The sequence below is a fragment of the Epinephelus lanceolatus genome, chromosome 8, assembly GCF_041903045.1.
Source record: "Epinephelus lanceolatus isolate andai-2023 chromosome 8, ASM4190304v1, whole genome shotgun sequence".
NCBI classification, from domain to species: domain Eukaryota; kingdom Metazoa; phylum Chordata; class Actinopteri; order Perciformes; family Serranidae; genus Epinephelus; species Epinephelus lanceolatus.
This window is the reverse complement of record NC_135741.1, coordinates 867,288-881,568: the sequence shown is the minus strand read 5'-3', so window position 1 is coordinate 881,568 and position 14,281 is coordinate 867,288. Positions and strand designations below refer to the sequence as shown.

The 14,281-nt window shown below is 43.6% G+C and overlaps 1 protein-coding gene across 1 annotated transcript in view; it reads right to left on the bottom strand.

The window, feature by feature from the left end:
- Positions 1-14,020, bottom strand: part of plxna3 (plexin A3) — a 167,343-nt gene extending 153,323 nt beyond the window's left edge. Inside the window, exon 1 of the mRNA XM_033629559.2 lies at positions 13,719-14,020. The gene's annotated coding sequence lies outside the window, so the exon portion shown is untranslated. The remainder of the gene's footprint in view (positions 1-13,718) is intronic.
- Positions 14,021-14,281: the final 261 nt, after the last annotated feature.

The window sequence follows — 14,281 nt, the reverse complement described above, 5'->3', positions numbered from 1 at the left end:
TTACACGATTAGACATTCAGAATATCGTTGACCAATTTTCATTCCAACCACAATTTAAAGTCTGTCTCTCGTAAGAGTCCAACGTCTTTCAGCAGAGGCGACACATTCTCATTCTGACGTCATCAAATACTGGGAGCACTGGTGCGAGTGTAAATAATTCTTCTGGTGCGACTACTTTCCCCCTCAACTTAGTAAGCTACATTGATGAAGTTCCCAGGCTTCTCTCTACCTCGTCAGCTGACAGTGACCAATCAAACGTGAGCTTGACCTTTAATGCTGATTTTTGATTGGTTATTAGCCTCAAATCACTCCGCGACCGCGTCACTTCTGTCCCTCAGAACTAACTAGAAGCCGAAGCTAATTCATGCCGGAGAGAGAAGAGAAGATGAAGAGAAAAAACACCACTGTGGATGAAAGAGAAACCTTAGATGATGATGATGATGATGATGATGATGATGGCAGCCATGACAATGATGGCGAAGCAACAGCACCGGCAACATCAAAGAAGGTCAAGGTGTGTGCTTTTTGGAGAGAGTGGCTAAAAGAGTTGGAATAGCTGAGGTACGAGGATGGAGCTATGTGCTGTGAACACTGCAGGGCCTGTGGGCAAAGTCTGTTTACTACTGGGTCGGCACACGTCAAGCATGAGAGCTTCACTAAACACGGAGAAAGTGCAAAACACAAGAAATCAGGTGACAAATGTCTAACTAAGAAGAAGACAGGCTCCATTACTCAGACATTAATTCAACAACATGCTGCTTCTTACATTACGGTGGGTGCTCCCAAACTTGTGCTGCTGCTCCTCACTTCAAACAGTGACGAGCAGCAGTGCTGCCATGTAAACAAGTTCATTTCAAGCCCTGGGTTTGTGATACTGACGACCACAATGATGGCTCACAGAGACGTCTCAGGGACGGATGCCTCCAACTCTCACTGAGAAGATTAACATCGCTTCTTAAAGATCAGATTTCCTCAAAGACTCTAAAAAACCACCGACAGAGTTTTAAGATTTAGTGTGTGGACACACTGAGTCCTGCTCCCTCTTTTCCTAAAGTCATAACTCAGTCAGACCTGAACACACTGATGCTGTTCTACACACACACACACACACACACACACAGACAGAAGAACAGACAGACAGGAGGACACACAGACAGCTGGTCTGACTGTTAAATGTCTCCACAGAGAGTCGGAGGTTTGATGCTGCAGGCTGAAAATATCATATCAGAGTCTGTGTCTGTTTCTGCTGACTCAGTATTTCCTCAGCGCTGACTCCATCACTGACTCAGCGTGTGTGTGTGTGTGTGTGTGTGTGTGTTTATTTTTGAGTTTAATTGTAAACTAATAAACATTGACGTGTGTGTGCTACAGAAAGACAAAGTGCTTTAGATTAAATTACAGAAACACACACGTCTGCCTAATGTCTGAAACACACACACAGGTAACAAGTTGACCTCATTTCATCTGAATGTGGCACACACACACACACACACACACACACACAAGGTCAAACACACACACGTATGATCAATATCCCATAATAAGCAACAGTGATGGATTTCCAGCAGCAGGATAACTGGGACGCTCTGAGACGAGATGAGAGGAGGAGGAAATCCCATCACACACACACACACACACACACACGCACACACACACACACACACGCACACACACGCACACGCACACGCACACACAGAGACGTATGGAAAAAGTGATGTATGGTGAACGTGCAGGAAAAGTGTCGCTCAGAGTGGAAACATGTTGAAGCTCCAGTTTCATCAACTTCACCAATAAAATCAACTCAAATCCATTAAAGCTGAGTTTCACAGGTCAAACACACACTCAGCTGCAGAAATACACTTTTTATCTGTTTAATATTTCAGAGAATTTTACAGTAATATTCTGGAAACAGTCGGTCAGCATGTTGATTAAATGAAGTCCTGTAAAACTGACCTGCAACTCTGAGCTCTGACACACAGTCACCTGAGAACTGTTCACTACATGTACGTGCACGGCCTCATTTAAAAGGTAACAGTCACTGTCAGAGCTTCTGTCACTGAGTCAGACAAGTCTCAACACACTGAGATAAATACGTTTTCTTTGATCTGTGTCTGAATCTTTTCTCTAACAAAGCTGCTGCAGATGAAGAACTGGGAGAACTAGGAGAACTGGGAGGCGTCAGCTGGAAAACACAATGGGACCATATCATGAAGCCTCAAACTCAAAGCAGGAAACAGAGAATCAACACAGGTTTTTCTGAGGTTTTGTCTTCGTCAAAAAAAGAGGTTAAAACAATGAACTGAATGATTCTGAGTGAAAAACTGATCGACACAGGCAGAGATGTGTCTTCAGCTGCTGTGCAGCTTCACAGTGTCTCTGACTACAACTCCCATAATCCTCAGGTGAAATGGGCCAGTCGCTGGCTCTTTAACCAGCTTGAAACTACAGGAAGTGTCAGTGACGCATGTTCCTTCAGCTCAGGCTCTGGTTGGCTATCCAGGCTGTAACAACGGCACTGGAAGCTCCTATTGGCTCAAGTTAGGTGTCAATCAAAAGGCCAGGAGCTCGCCTCCATTTTGAAATCCAGGAAGAGAAATGATGGATAATATGTGAAGAAATCTGAAGGTCTGAGAGGATGCAGCAGCAGTTGGTGGATATCTGTGGATATAAAAATATGTTTGGACTAAATATGTGACTGAATTTAGCTCATCTGGGGTCTCAGTTTATACACACACAGGATCAATACTGAAAATGTACGCAGGGACAAAAGATGTTCAACAGTTTCTACAATCAGGCTCCATCTCACCATCTGCGTCGCCAACTTCCTGTCTCCAAAATGTTGGTGATCATGGGTCAAAGTTTCTCCCATCAAGCCTGTTTTTATAGATCACAGCTATACTAGTGTGCGTACGCAGTGTCTATAAATGAGACCGCTGGACCTCAGAGGGTGCATGACGAAACAGGAAGTGGAAACTGTGATTCAGTCTGGGTAATATGGGTCTGTGGATTAAAATGACACTTCACAGGTGAGTTATAACTGTTAATTTGTTGTTGTTTGTCTGACAGAAGTGTTTATTGAGCTGTAGTGGTTGATCTTGACATGTTCGGCTTTAATGGCACCGTGAGGAGCAAAGCTTTCTAACAATAATAATAAACCACTTAAACAACAAACACAGCTGCTTCTTAAATATCATAATCATCAAAGCTTTCCCTGCGGACAGGAAGTCAGATTTCTTTTTATTTTTTTTTTAAAGATTTTTTTTGGGCATTTTGCCATTAATGGACAGGACAGGTAAGTGTGAAGGGGGGAGAGAGAGAAGGGGGGAGAGACATGCAGCAAAGGGCCACAGGCTGGATTCGAACCCAGGCCACTGCGGCAACAGCCTTGTACATGGGGCGCCTGCTCTACCACTAAGCCACCGACGCCCCAGGAAGTCAGATTTCTAACAGTTTAAATTTAATGTCATGATGTGATAGTGAAACAGTGCGGCCCCCTCGGCCCCCCCACACATGCGGCCCTGAGTGCAGATACTGATCCGTTTCATGGATGTTTCCATTCATCGTGTCGGCTGCACAGTTTCTCTGAGACCTGCAGGAGTGTCTGATCCCTCTCTTCGTCCCGAGCCAGGTCCTTCACATCAGATCCAACCCGTCCTCCCTTTGAGGAGCCTGACGTCGTCTCTCAGGAGGCAGCGCTCTAACACTGAGCTGCAGCAGGTTCAAGTGTTCACTCGTCCCATCTGCAGTCTGAAACTTTATCAGCTGCCTCTGAGCACTTTATTATTCTAATCTTCACTGTGTGTGCTGCAGCTTTCATCACACGACCTGTTTGATTCTGAGTTATGTTCAAAGTGCAAAACTTTGTGTGTCTTCTGCTGCGTTCATGTGAAATCAGACGGACGTAACACAGCGTCTGAACACAAAACATGCATGTTGACATGTTGTGATGATGATGTCATATTGTTTCCAAAGACTGGAATAAAATATATTAAGTAAATTCAATTCAATTCCACACAGGCATTAAATGCCTTGGACAGGCGCTCCGAGTCATTGGGGGGTTTGGTGCCTTGCTCAAGGTGAACTGGCACCTCTCCAGCTATCAGTCCATGTTCCATATTTGGTCCAGATGGGGACGTGAACCAGCGACCCTCCGGTTTCCAAACCAAGTCCCTATGGACTGATCTACTGCTGCCCCGTGACATAAAAGCTGATGGTCATCGTCCTGTGTTCATTTGCTGATATTTAAAAAAACAGAATAAAAGCAACTGGATGAGATTCTCTCCTTTATTTCAGTTGTTTTCTTGGAGGAGACTTAACTGGTTTCAGTTCCAGCAGGGCTGGGCGATACGTCCTGAAAATTATATCACAATATTTGAGGCTGTATCTTGACACACACAATATGTATCGCAATATGTTTAAATCTCCTACAAAGCATTTCATTAATGATCTGACTGAGAGACAAAATGAACATAACAACATTTCTGACTAAATATTATCAGAAAGTATGAACACAATGAGATATCTGATCAATAATCAATCATGTGGACATAATGACTGAGTGGTTTAAGGTGAGCGTTAAAACAAACAGAACAGTCTGGTGAGTTGATTAACGGACATCACTTCATGTAATGCAGCCTTTAGAATGAGGGAAATAAAACACCATTTATGGCAGATATATAGTCTCATATCTCACTAACAATATCATGTCATCATGTTCAGCTCTGAGTTATGGAAATAAAATATTTGTTCAACCAACAAAAACCTGTCGTTTCATTCCTTTAAGACTCATTCTGACTGATGACAATAAGAATTCTGTAACACTATGACACTGCAATATTTTCTGAGACAGTTATCGTACAGTGAAAATCTCGTACTGCCGACACTCTAATGTGGTTGTAAATTCCGTCAGAGAACAGAAAGTTAAAATACTTTAACTCTGAACGTCAGTGCTGTCCATCCTTCTCTGCCGGCTGCTCCTAATTTTACCATCCTGCTTTCAAATTTGTGTTTCCCATGATAGCGCAGGAATGGTTCGTCCCCCTCGACCTTACTCTGCCTCAGATTGGCCAACCCTGACATTCTGACCCTAACTGAACCAACTGACCAACAAACGCAATGACCACGTTTACATGCACACCATATTCTGTATTATTCGGAATATCCTCAATATTCCAGTGGCACACGAGTCATGTAAACACATGCATAACCCGATTATGGTCATATTCCGGTTGGAGAATATTCAGAATTAGACCCCTGCCATATGCCTGTTTTAACCACAATATTGTGACATGTATACGCCTTAATCGGACCAGACGCCTATAGGTGTATCACTGCCCCCTGCAGGTTGAATTAAATAAGAGAGTTTCTGGTGGGCCAGTAGCCTGCGGTCTTTTCTGGAATACGCTGAAACATGGGAATATGTCAATTAACATGTAAACGGAATATTCCAGTTGCTGCAGCGCATATAAACACCTTATTTGGAATATTACCTTAACCAGAATATTGACCTTCATCGGATATGGTGTGCATGTAAACGTAGTCAATGACCACGAGCCAATCACAGGGAGAGCAGGGCGGATCTTTCCTTCACCATCCCAGGATTGTGGAATGTGTGTCCTGCTCTCGTCCACTAAAATGACAACTAGTTTGCCTCCATGTGAGACAGCATCAGTGTTTCTACGGTGTTTATTCATCATGTTTAAAGTCCCAACGTGTGTGTGTGTGTGTGTGTGTGTGTGTGTGTACGCCGCCTTACTGCACAAAGAATTCACTTGTTTGAGACGCCAAATATCTGAACTGAAGTCTGTCACAGAAACTGCCAAACAAAGCCGAAATGTGCCCGTTTCATCTCATCCTGATTCCAGGATCCCGCCGTACGCCGTCAGAAACATCCACAGTAACGTGTTTCTCTCTGGTCGACACATCACAGTAACAGAAAGTCTTTAATTAGCCCAAAACGCAGCCGCTGGAGTCCGACATCATATAACACCCGTCCTCATGTCTGTGTGTCGGCCACCAAAACAGAATCTGACTTTAAATATCTCCTTCATACATCTCCAGTCTCATTACTCCATCACATCCTGCACAGATAAATAAGTAGAGTCTTTATTTATCCTGGGGGGGAATTTGCATGTCAAAGCAGCAGAACACCAACGCAGCACACGGTACAAACAACACAGCAGAGACAAAAGTCAAACATCAAAATAAAAAAGTATAAATCCATGTGTTTGCACACGAGCCTGCAGTGAGCTGTAAAAATGAGATTAATTAGAAGTTAGACAGATTTATAATGAGGCAGAAGTTACAGGAAATATAGTGTCCAGTCCTCTGACGTCTGCAACGACTCATCTATTAATCAATACGTACTGACTGAATATGTGCTGGGTAGGGCTCGAAAATGATCTCAGGATATTTCAGGGTATTTTTGTGATAACATTTTGACGATACGACAAATTAGTTAAAAAGATTATTATTATTATTATTAATTTAAGAAGATAGAATTGTAACAAAGTCAGTGATGTATTTTTACAGTTTGCTTCAAATCTTCAGTAAAAACAAAAATGATGTTTCATTTCTTTAGTTTGTGAACAACAACAGTAACTCAGAGTCAGAGTTAGATGCTGTCACAATATTAGTAGTTCAACTAAATCAAATCTACCACTAATTACACATTTAAACAAATATATAAATCATCTCTGATCATCACGCTGCTATGGAGTGTTCTCATATGTTTACATCACCAGACGTTTATGACAAAAATCACTGTGCTGCTGCCAGAGGAGCCTCTGAATGAGTTCCCTCTGCACAGAGGGTCGATCGCAGCACCTTGCAAAGAGTCCAAAAAGGCTGTTCACGCTACTGAAGCTCCTCCTCTTTTTGGAGCAACCGCAGAGTGGGCAACAGTGTGATGTCAATATGTCAACAAGCCGCAATATCGCGGGTAATGTGATATTAAAAAATACACCGGTATTATCGTGAACAAGATGATATAGTACACACCTAGTGCCGGGCAGCAAGAACCTGACCCCAAAAATAGAGACAATTTCAAACACAAATCAGCTTCATTATAACAAAGACTTGCCCCACAAATACAACATGCTAACGTTATTAACACAAGCCTATGGCATTTTACATTGTAAACATTAGCCTCGCAGCTAGCAGAGTTTTTCTCTCCTCATATGAAGTCAGGGACAACAGCAACATTTGACAAAGGTAACGTTACAAAATTCGGCTCCATCACAACTCACAAGGTTCACTGACAAAACAACTGTCTGACACTAAACACGTTTTCCAAACAAATACAACATGCTAACCTTATTAGCACAAGCCTATGGCATTTTACATTGTAAAGATTAGCCTCGCAGCTAGCAGAGTTTTTCTCTCCTCATATAAACCAGGGACAACAGCAACATTTGACAAAGGTAACATTACACAATTCGGCTCCATCACAATTGTCTTATACTAAACAAGTCTTCCAAACAAATACAACATGCTAACGTTATTAGCACAAGCCTATGGCATTTGACATTGTATAAATTAGCCTAGCAGCCAGCAGAGATTTCCTCTGCTCATATTTCAGCCAGGATAAATCACACACAGTGTGTGGAGGCTTTATTGTCTTCACAGTTTATTGTTTCTTATCTGTGAAATTAAAGTAAATCAAAGCTTTGTTTCCACTGAGGGAAATGGTTTCAGCTCACAGAGACAGACAGGAGGTCTGTGCGTCTACACAGAGCCTACACCACTGGTACGGTGTTGATTAACACAGATATAAATCCCTCTGTAGTGGTGTGTCTGATGTGTTTGAACCTGTGACGTGTGCAGAGACTCTTCAGGAGGAGCTCCATGGAGGTCTACATTAAAGTAGTCCGCCACCAGACAGTCAGAGATCTCCACCTTCTGATAGTCTGGGGACACTCCTTTCTAAAGTGTGTTTAACACACCGGAGAAAACGGCCGGCAACAAAGCAACATCTCTTGCATTTTTGAAAAGGACACGCCTTCTCGGAAATGTGCGCTCCTCCTTTTCTCGTCCGCAAGGAAACAAACACACAGAGAGCTTGAAAATGGATGCTGAGAGATTTAACTCCTTTTATCAAACGTGTGCTCATCCGTGAAGAAAATATTTTTCCAGCAGATGTCTTAGTTACAACATGATTGAGCTAACTGGAGTAGTTTCATGTCGTATCCGACAACGGGAGGCTTTTAACAGATGACGTCCTGATGTTAGCTTTGCTGCTAGTGTTAGCTGTCCCTGTCACCTGCAGCCACTGATGCTTTCTAGACATCGTGATTTCCCAAAACTGAATAAATACCACACATAGCAACACAGGACTGCTTTGCTAGCTCAATCATGTTGTAACTAAGATATCCGCTGGAAAAGATATTTTTTTCACGGACCGTTTAATGAGTTATTACCTATTACAGACACCGCTAACGACTAACAGGGCTAACAGCTAACGGTTAGCCCAGCTAAACGTGCACACAGAAATAGTAATGTTTGTTCAATCATTGTGTTTATAGACTTTACAAACATCGGATTAGTCCAAACGGTGATACAGTGATGTGAAAAATGTGATATATAGGCTATATATATATATATATATATATATATATATATAGCTAAAAGCTCTGCTGGTTTTCTACCCGGAAGTATTTGTAAACAACAAGGCGATTCCCTCTAACGTTATAGTCTGGCCGGACGGATGAGTCATGGCCTTGTAAAAGATTATGTTTGTTTCTTTTAGTTGGCGAGAATGTGTCGCCGCAAATGCAACAAACATCCACTAACTTTGACGGCGTTTTCTACGAGCACGGCTGAGCCATTTTGTACCGCTACACGTGTTTCTAGTGGGACTATGTTTACGAGCACAAGAGTTCAGCAGCCACCGAAGGACCGCCCTGCAGATTTACTATTGGTTCTGCAACGTAGGGAGTTTTTAAACTCTGAAATTGTATCCGCCCATCTAAACACAAAATCAGGGAGAAAGTCATCAGTCTTTAGTTAAGCAAAGCGTCTAAAGACTGACTTGTGAGTCTAACATTAAAGCTGCAGAGCTGCACACTGACACATCACGTGTGTTAGTTTGTCCTCATTTCATCATCTTCATTCAGGAACATGAACAATGTGAGCGCCACACCAGACCAGAGTCCGGAGGTTTCTATGTGAGAGCAGTAATATGAGCCGGTCACAGAGCGCTGACCTCTGACCTCTTTACTTTATTATTGATTTCCTGTTGTGCGGGCTCTGAACCCTTCACACGCTCACAGTCACGCCGCTAACACGCTGCTGTTTAACAGGAGCAACGCTGATGGTGATGTCATCAGGTATGTATTGGACACATTAACATGTTGACCTGATGAAAAGTCATCGCAGTGATCAGAGTTGGTCCTGCATGAAGCACGTTTCATCTGTTGGATGAAAAGTTCAGATGTGAAACAGAGAGCGATGACAAGCAGAAACAAACAAACATAAACAGTTTGTTGCAGATGTTTCAAACACAATAAAACGTCCTCTGCTCGACGTGTTTACAGCCACTGTTTCTGCTCCAGCTCTGTTTATTAGACGACCAACAAACTTCATGTAAACTCAGCTACTGAGAGCCGGACTGACCCAAACAAACACACACACTGCTACAGCTGCGGTCCCAAGGGTTTTAACACAATATGATATAATCAGTGTGTTTCCTTTAATCAGCTGAAGATCAGAATGGTTGTGTTCTGGTTCCCTCAGAATGAGCTGTTCATATCTACTCAGGGAGCAGGTCCTCGTCTACACAGATCACCATGTTGCACCGCCATGTTTCTACAGTAGCCCAGAACGGACAAACCAAACACTGACTCTAGATCGAGACATTCATGTGTTCAAATTACACCCATTCTCATCTGGTCACCCTGGTTACAGTTCCTCCCTGACATCAGATGTTTCAATGTTGTGTAGCGAGGGTTTTGTTTACCTTTGAATCCAGCGTTCATTTTGGGAGTTCTGCAAAAAATCTCAGTGTATTTAAATACAGGTCTAAACTATGTCACAATCCCTGTGGAGAGTTTAAACTTTTAGAATCACACACTTGATTTAAATCTATTTGAAAAGGCTCTTTGGCCCTAACGCTCTGTTTTTCTTTATTCTTTTAGGTCTTGTTGACTTGTAGGACTGAAGCTTTGTGATTATTTTTTGGGCTTTTATGTCTTTATTGGAGAAGACAGATCAGGTGTGTGTGTGTGTGTGTGTGTGTGTGTGTGCAGCAGGGGGCTGTGGGCTGGAATCAAACCCGCGGGCGCTGCAGCAAGAATAATGCCTTTATACGTGGGATGGCAGCTCTACCCGCTGAGCTCTTTGCTGCCTTGGAGCTGATTTTTTAAAACAGAGAAATGAGTTTGGTTGTTTTGTTCAGTGCGTTGATAAACAGTCTTAAAACCAATATCGTGTATCGTGATTCAAGTGATGCTGGAAAAAATCATGATATGACATTTTTGCCAAACTGGTGTGAATCAGCTGGTGTGTGTGTTTCTGAGAGGAACAGACCTCTGAGGATGATTCAGCTCCTCAACAATCAACACTGAAGGAATTCTGACCAGGAGAAGTTTCAGATGGTTGTAATCTGTAATCTGTAATCTGTAATCCTCACTGACAGACGACACTAAATCCAACACGCTGCTCTTTCACTTATCAGATTTACCCTTCTATGAGCCGTCCCTGAATGCAGCATCTTTTTCCAACCCTACAGGTCACGTTGAAATCTGCAGCCCTCGCTGCTGGATGCCTCTAAATCCCCCAAAATCTGACACACTGTTCCTGAAAGTATGACTGCTGCTTTTGATACACACAGTTGTGTTTCTGCAAACAGACAACACAAACAGACAATAAACTGCTGCGTTCACGTCACATCAGAGTTCTCGTTGGGGGTGGGGAATAAAATCAATACAGCAGAGTATCATTGTGTGGCGGTGTCGTGTCGTCACACAGTGCAAAGTGTTGATTTCTTTTTAATATACAAATTATTAATACGACAAATACAAAAATTCAGTAATGTTATCAGTCGCTTTATCAGTCCACCTGATCTGTGGCTCTCAAACTGTGTGTCGTGATGCCAGTCCAGGAGTGCTGCTGAATTATTACTGCAATATCAACTGGGCCTGAACAAAACGTTTACATTATCTCCCAGGTTAACAGATGTGTTACTGCAGCTTTGATGTCATTTTAAAAAGTTAAAAAAGAATTCTTGAATCATTCTGTTAAATATTTTAAGAGTAATAGCAGGTAGTCGACTGATATTTGACATCAGTAAATAAAAACAAGTGTGAGTGATGACACACGTTACACAGGCTGCTGTGCACAGGTATAAATATGAATGCATATAAATACAGGTGTGCACTGTGGTGTGAAGTTACACTTTGCTGCTGAGCTCAGATGAAACAGACAAAGTTTTCTTTTTGGGGACAAAATTTTCAGCTGGAAAATAAATCACAGTATTTTTTATCTGAATACTCAACATATCACAACATGTTTAAAATCACGTTAACATCATATCGTGGACGCTCTGCTGATTCCCGCCCCTCGTTATGTGACGCCAGTGTGATTCTTCTGAACGCTCTGACGTGGCGTCAACACGGCGTCTCCGCTCTGACATCATCCAACACCTCCGGCCTGCTTCAGTCACACACGCCAGGCGTCAGACTGCAGCTCTTCATCACACCATCCTCATCCTCATCTCTGAGGGTTTAACACAGCGTGGTCATGTGACTGGAGACTCCGCCTCCTCTGCTCTCCTCTTTTAATGAAACTGATCAGGCTACTGATTGATGTGATTATTGATCAGCTGCTGAAGGTTCATGTGACAGAAACATGTTCAGTTATTCAAGATTTATTGTTCTGTCGTTTATTCGACTGTTTTTCCTTCATATGGTTTATTTATTTATTATTTTATCAATGTGATTATTGATCTTTTATAATTGATTCTCAGTCTGCTGAATACTCTGGAACAGTTACGTCTTATCTTGGAGCAGTTTGATCAGGACGCTGCTGTGAAAAAAACACAGTTTTAATCTCCTTGAAGTCGTTTCCTGTTTTAATTTATTTAAATTTCATCTGAATCTTATCGATTATTGATTATTCTGCTGATTGTTTTTCCTCATTAATGGAATTACGTGTCTTTAAACTCCTGCTGGTGTTTTTAACTGACATCTTGTTTTCTCCAAAACCTATAACTGATCAGTTTCCTGTCACATGATCGAAAGAAGAGCAGAAAATATTGATAACAGAGGAGCCGACATCAGAAATGATTAATCAATTATCAGAATAGTTTCAGATTTATTTTCTGATCATGGATTGATCACGTTAGCTGTGATGTGACACCTGCTGCACTCTGCTCCTTCATTAACTCCTAATCATCACTGATCAATCTGATTATTGATAAGCTGGACTCAGACTCTCTCAGCAGCTCTCTGCTCACATTAATGAATAAATCTCCATTTTCTCTCCTCCTGAATCTGATCGATCAGGTTATTGATCAGTTTAACATCTGTTGGTGAGGACACGTGTAGGTGAGCCCTGTTTCTCCTTCATGATCATACAACCCCTCAGTTATTGATCACATGACTGATCACCTGCAGACTGAGAGGCTTATTGATCTGTTATCACAGAACTGATCAGATGAAGATTTATTATTTATACTGTTTTGGTCATTAAAATCTGATTAATGTTTATTGATCATCTGGTGCAGTTCCACATGTATCTGCTGCCACCTGTGATCGATCATCAGCTGATCTGTGTGACTGAAATGATACTTCAGGATCCATCAGGTCATAAATCAGGATCTTTAACTGATCAGCTGTGTGATTGATCACCTGCAGCTGACTGCGAGTGTGTGATTTACATCGATCACATCAATGAACATGGTCGTGTCTTTGAAGTTAATCAATAACCTGTCGAACAGTTGGACTCGGAGCACAAACACGGATCGATCAGTATCGGCTGTGTGAGCGGAGGATGGAGGCTCCTCTCCGGCACATGGACGGACGGATGAAGGCGGATTCAGAAAAACATCCATGTGAATGTGTTGCGGGTTCCTGCGGGCAGCAGCGCAGCGCCGCGCGACGTTTTCACGCTTTTTTCCGCGTATCGGCTCCGATATTTGAGGTTTTCCTGCTGCCTCCCCCTTTGTTCTTCTTTAATGGATCGGCGTCTGGAGCCTAGCTACCTCCCAGACCCCCTCCTCTCCTCCTCCTCCCCCCCCACCTCCCCCACAGCTCTCCCCTCCACCACACACAGAAAAACATCCACAGCCTCCAAACGCCTCGTTTTTACGCACCGATTTTTACGGTGGAAAATGGACGAACACGGCGAGCCGCGCTGCTCGCTGCACGGACGGAGGCCGAGCCTGCCTCCAGAATAGTCCGGGGGGAAAGCAGCCCTACCTGGGGTATAAACCCCCACCCGGTCCCGCTGCCTCACCCCCACTCCCTGCGTGGGGAGAGCGGTGGAAAAAGAGGAAAATTCCACGCCTAAGAAAACACGGTGCAGAAGCAGCAGATGAGCGGTGATGCGGCGGGGAGGCGAGGCGTTTTCCCCCCAAACATCCACACACACATACACCCCCCCTCCACCGCCTCCACCACCGCTACCCCCAGATCTGCCACCCGGACCTGGAGCAGCCCCAGCCCCAGCCCCAGCCCCTCCACCCACAGAGCCCACTCAGCCCCACTCAGCTCCGGACTTACCTGGACGGAAACGCGCAGAAAGTCCAATCAGTTATTTAAATCCACAGTCCCACGCGCTGCTGTCGCCGCTGCTGCCTTACTTCTTCTTCTTCTTCTTCGTCTTCTCCTTCTTCTTCTTCTCCTCCTCACATGCAGCCTGAGTGGGCGGAGGTCAGGTGGAGGCAGCAGGAGGAGTCCCGACAGGTAAAAATGTCCCGCGTTACGGAGTGACACAATAATCCAGAGGACAGAGGGCTGAGAGCGGAGCGGCGCGGCGCGTCTCCCCCATTCACACACAGCCTGCCTCGGCTTGGCTCGGCTCGGTCTGCCCCTGCTCCGCCACTGCCAGCCCCCCATCTGGACCGTACCACTCCGCACCCGGCCGGGAGGGGGAGCAGCCAATCAGAAGAGGCCAATCAAACCAAATAAATCTAAACTGATCAGTTTATTAAAGAATCAAACAGCGAGTTAAAGATGTTCAACATCATGTAGGAGAATTATGGTTTGTGTTTATGTTGATATATTAACACTGGTGTGTCTTCAGAGGGGCAGACAGCTGTGTGACCCCTGCAGGAAACCTCCTT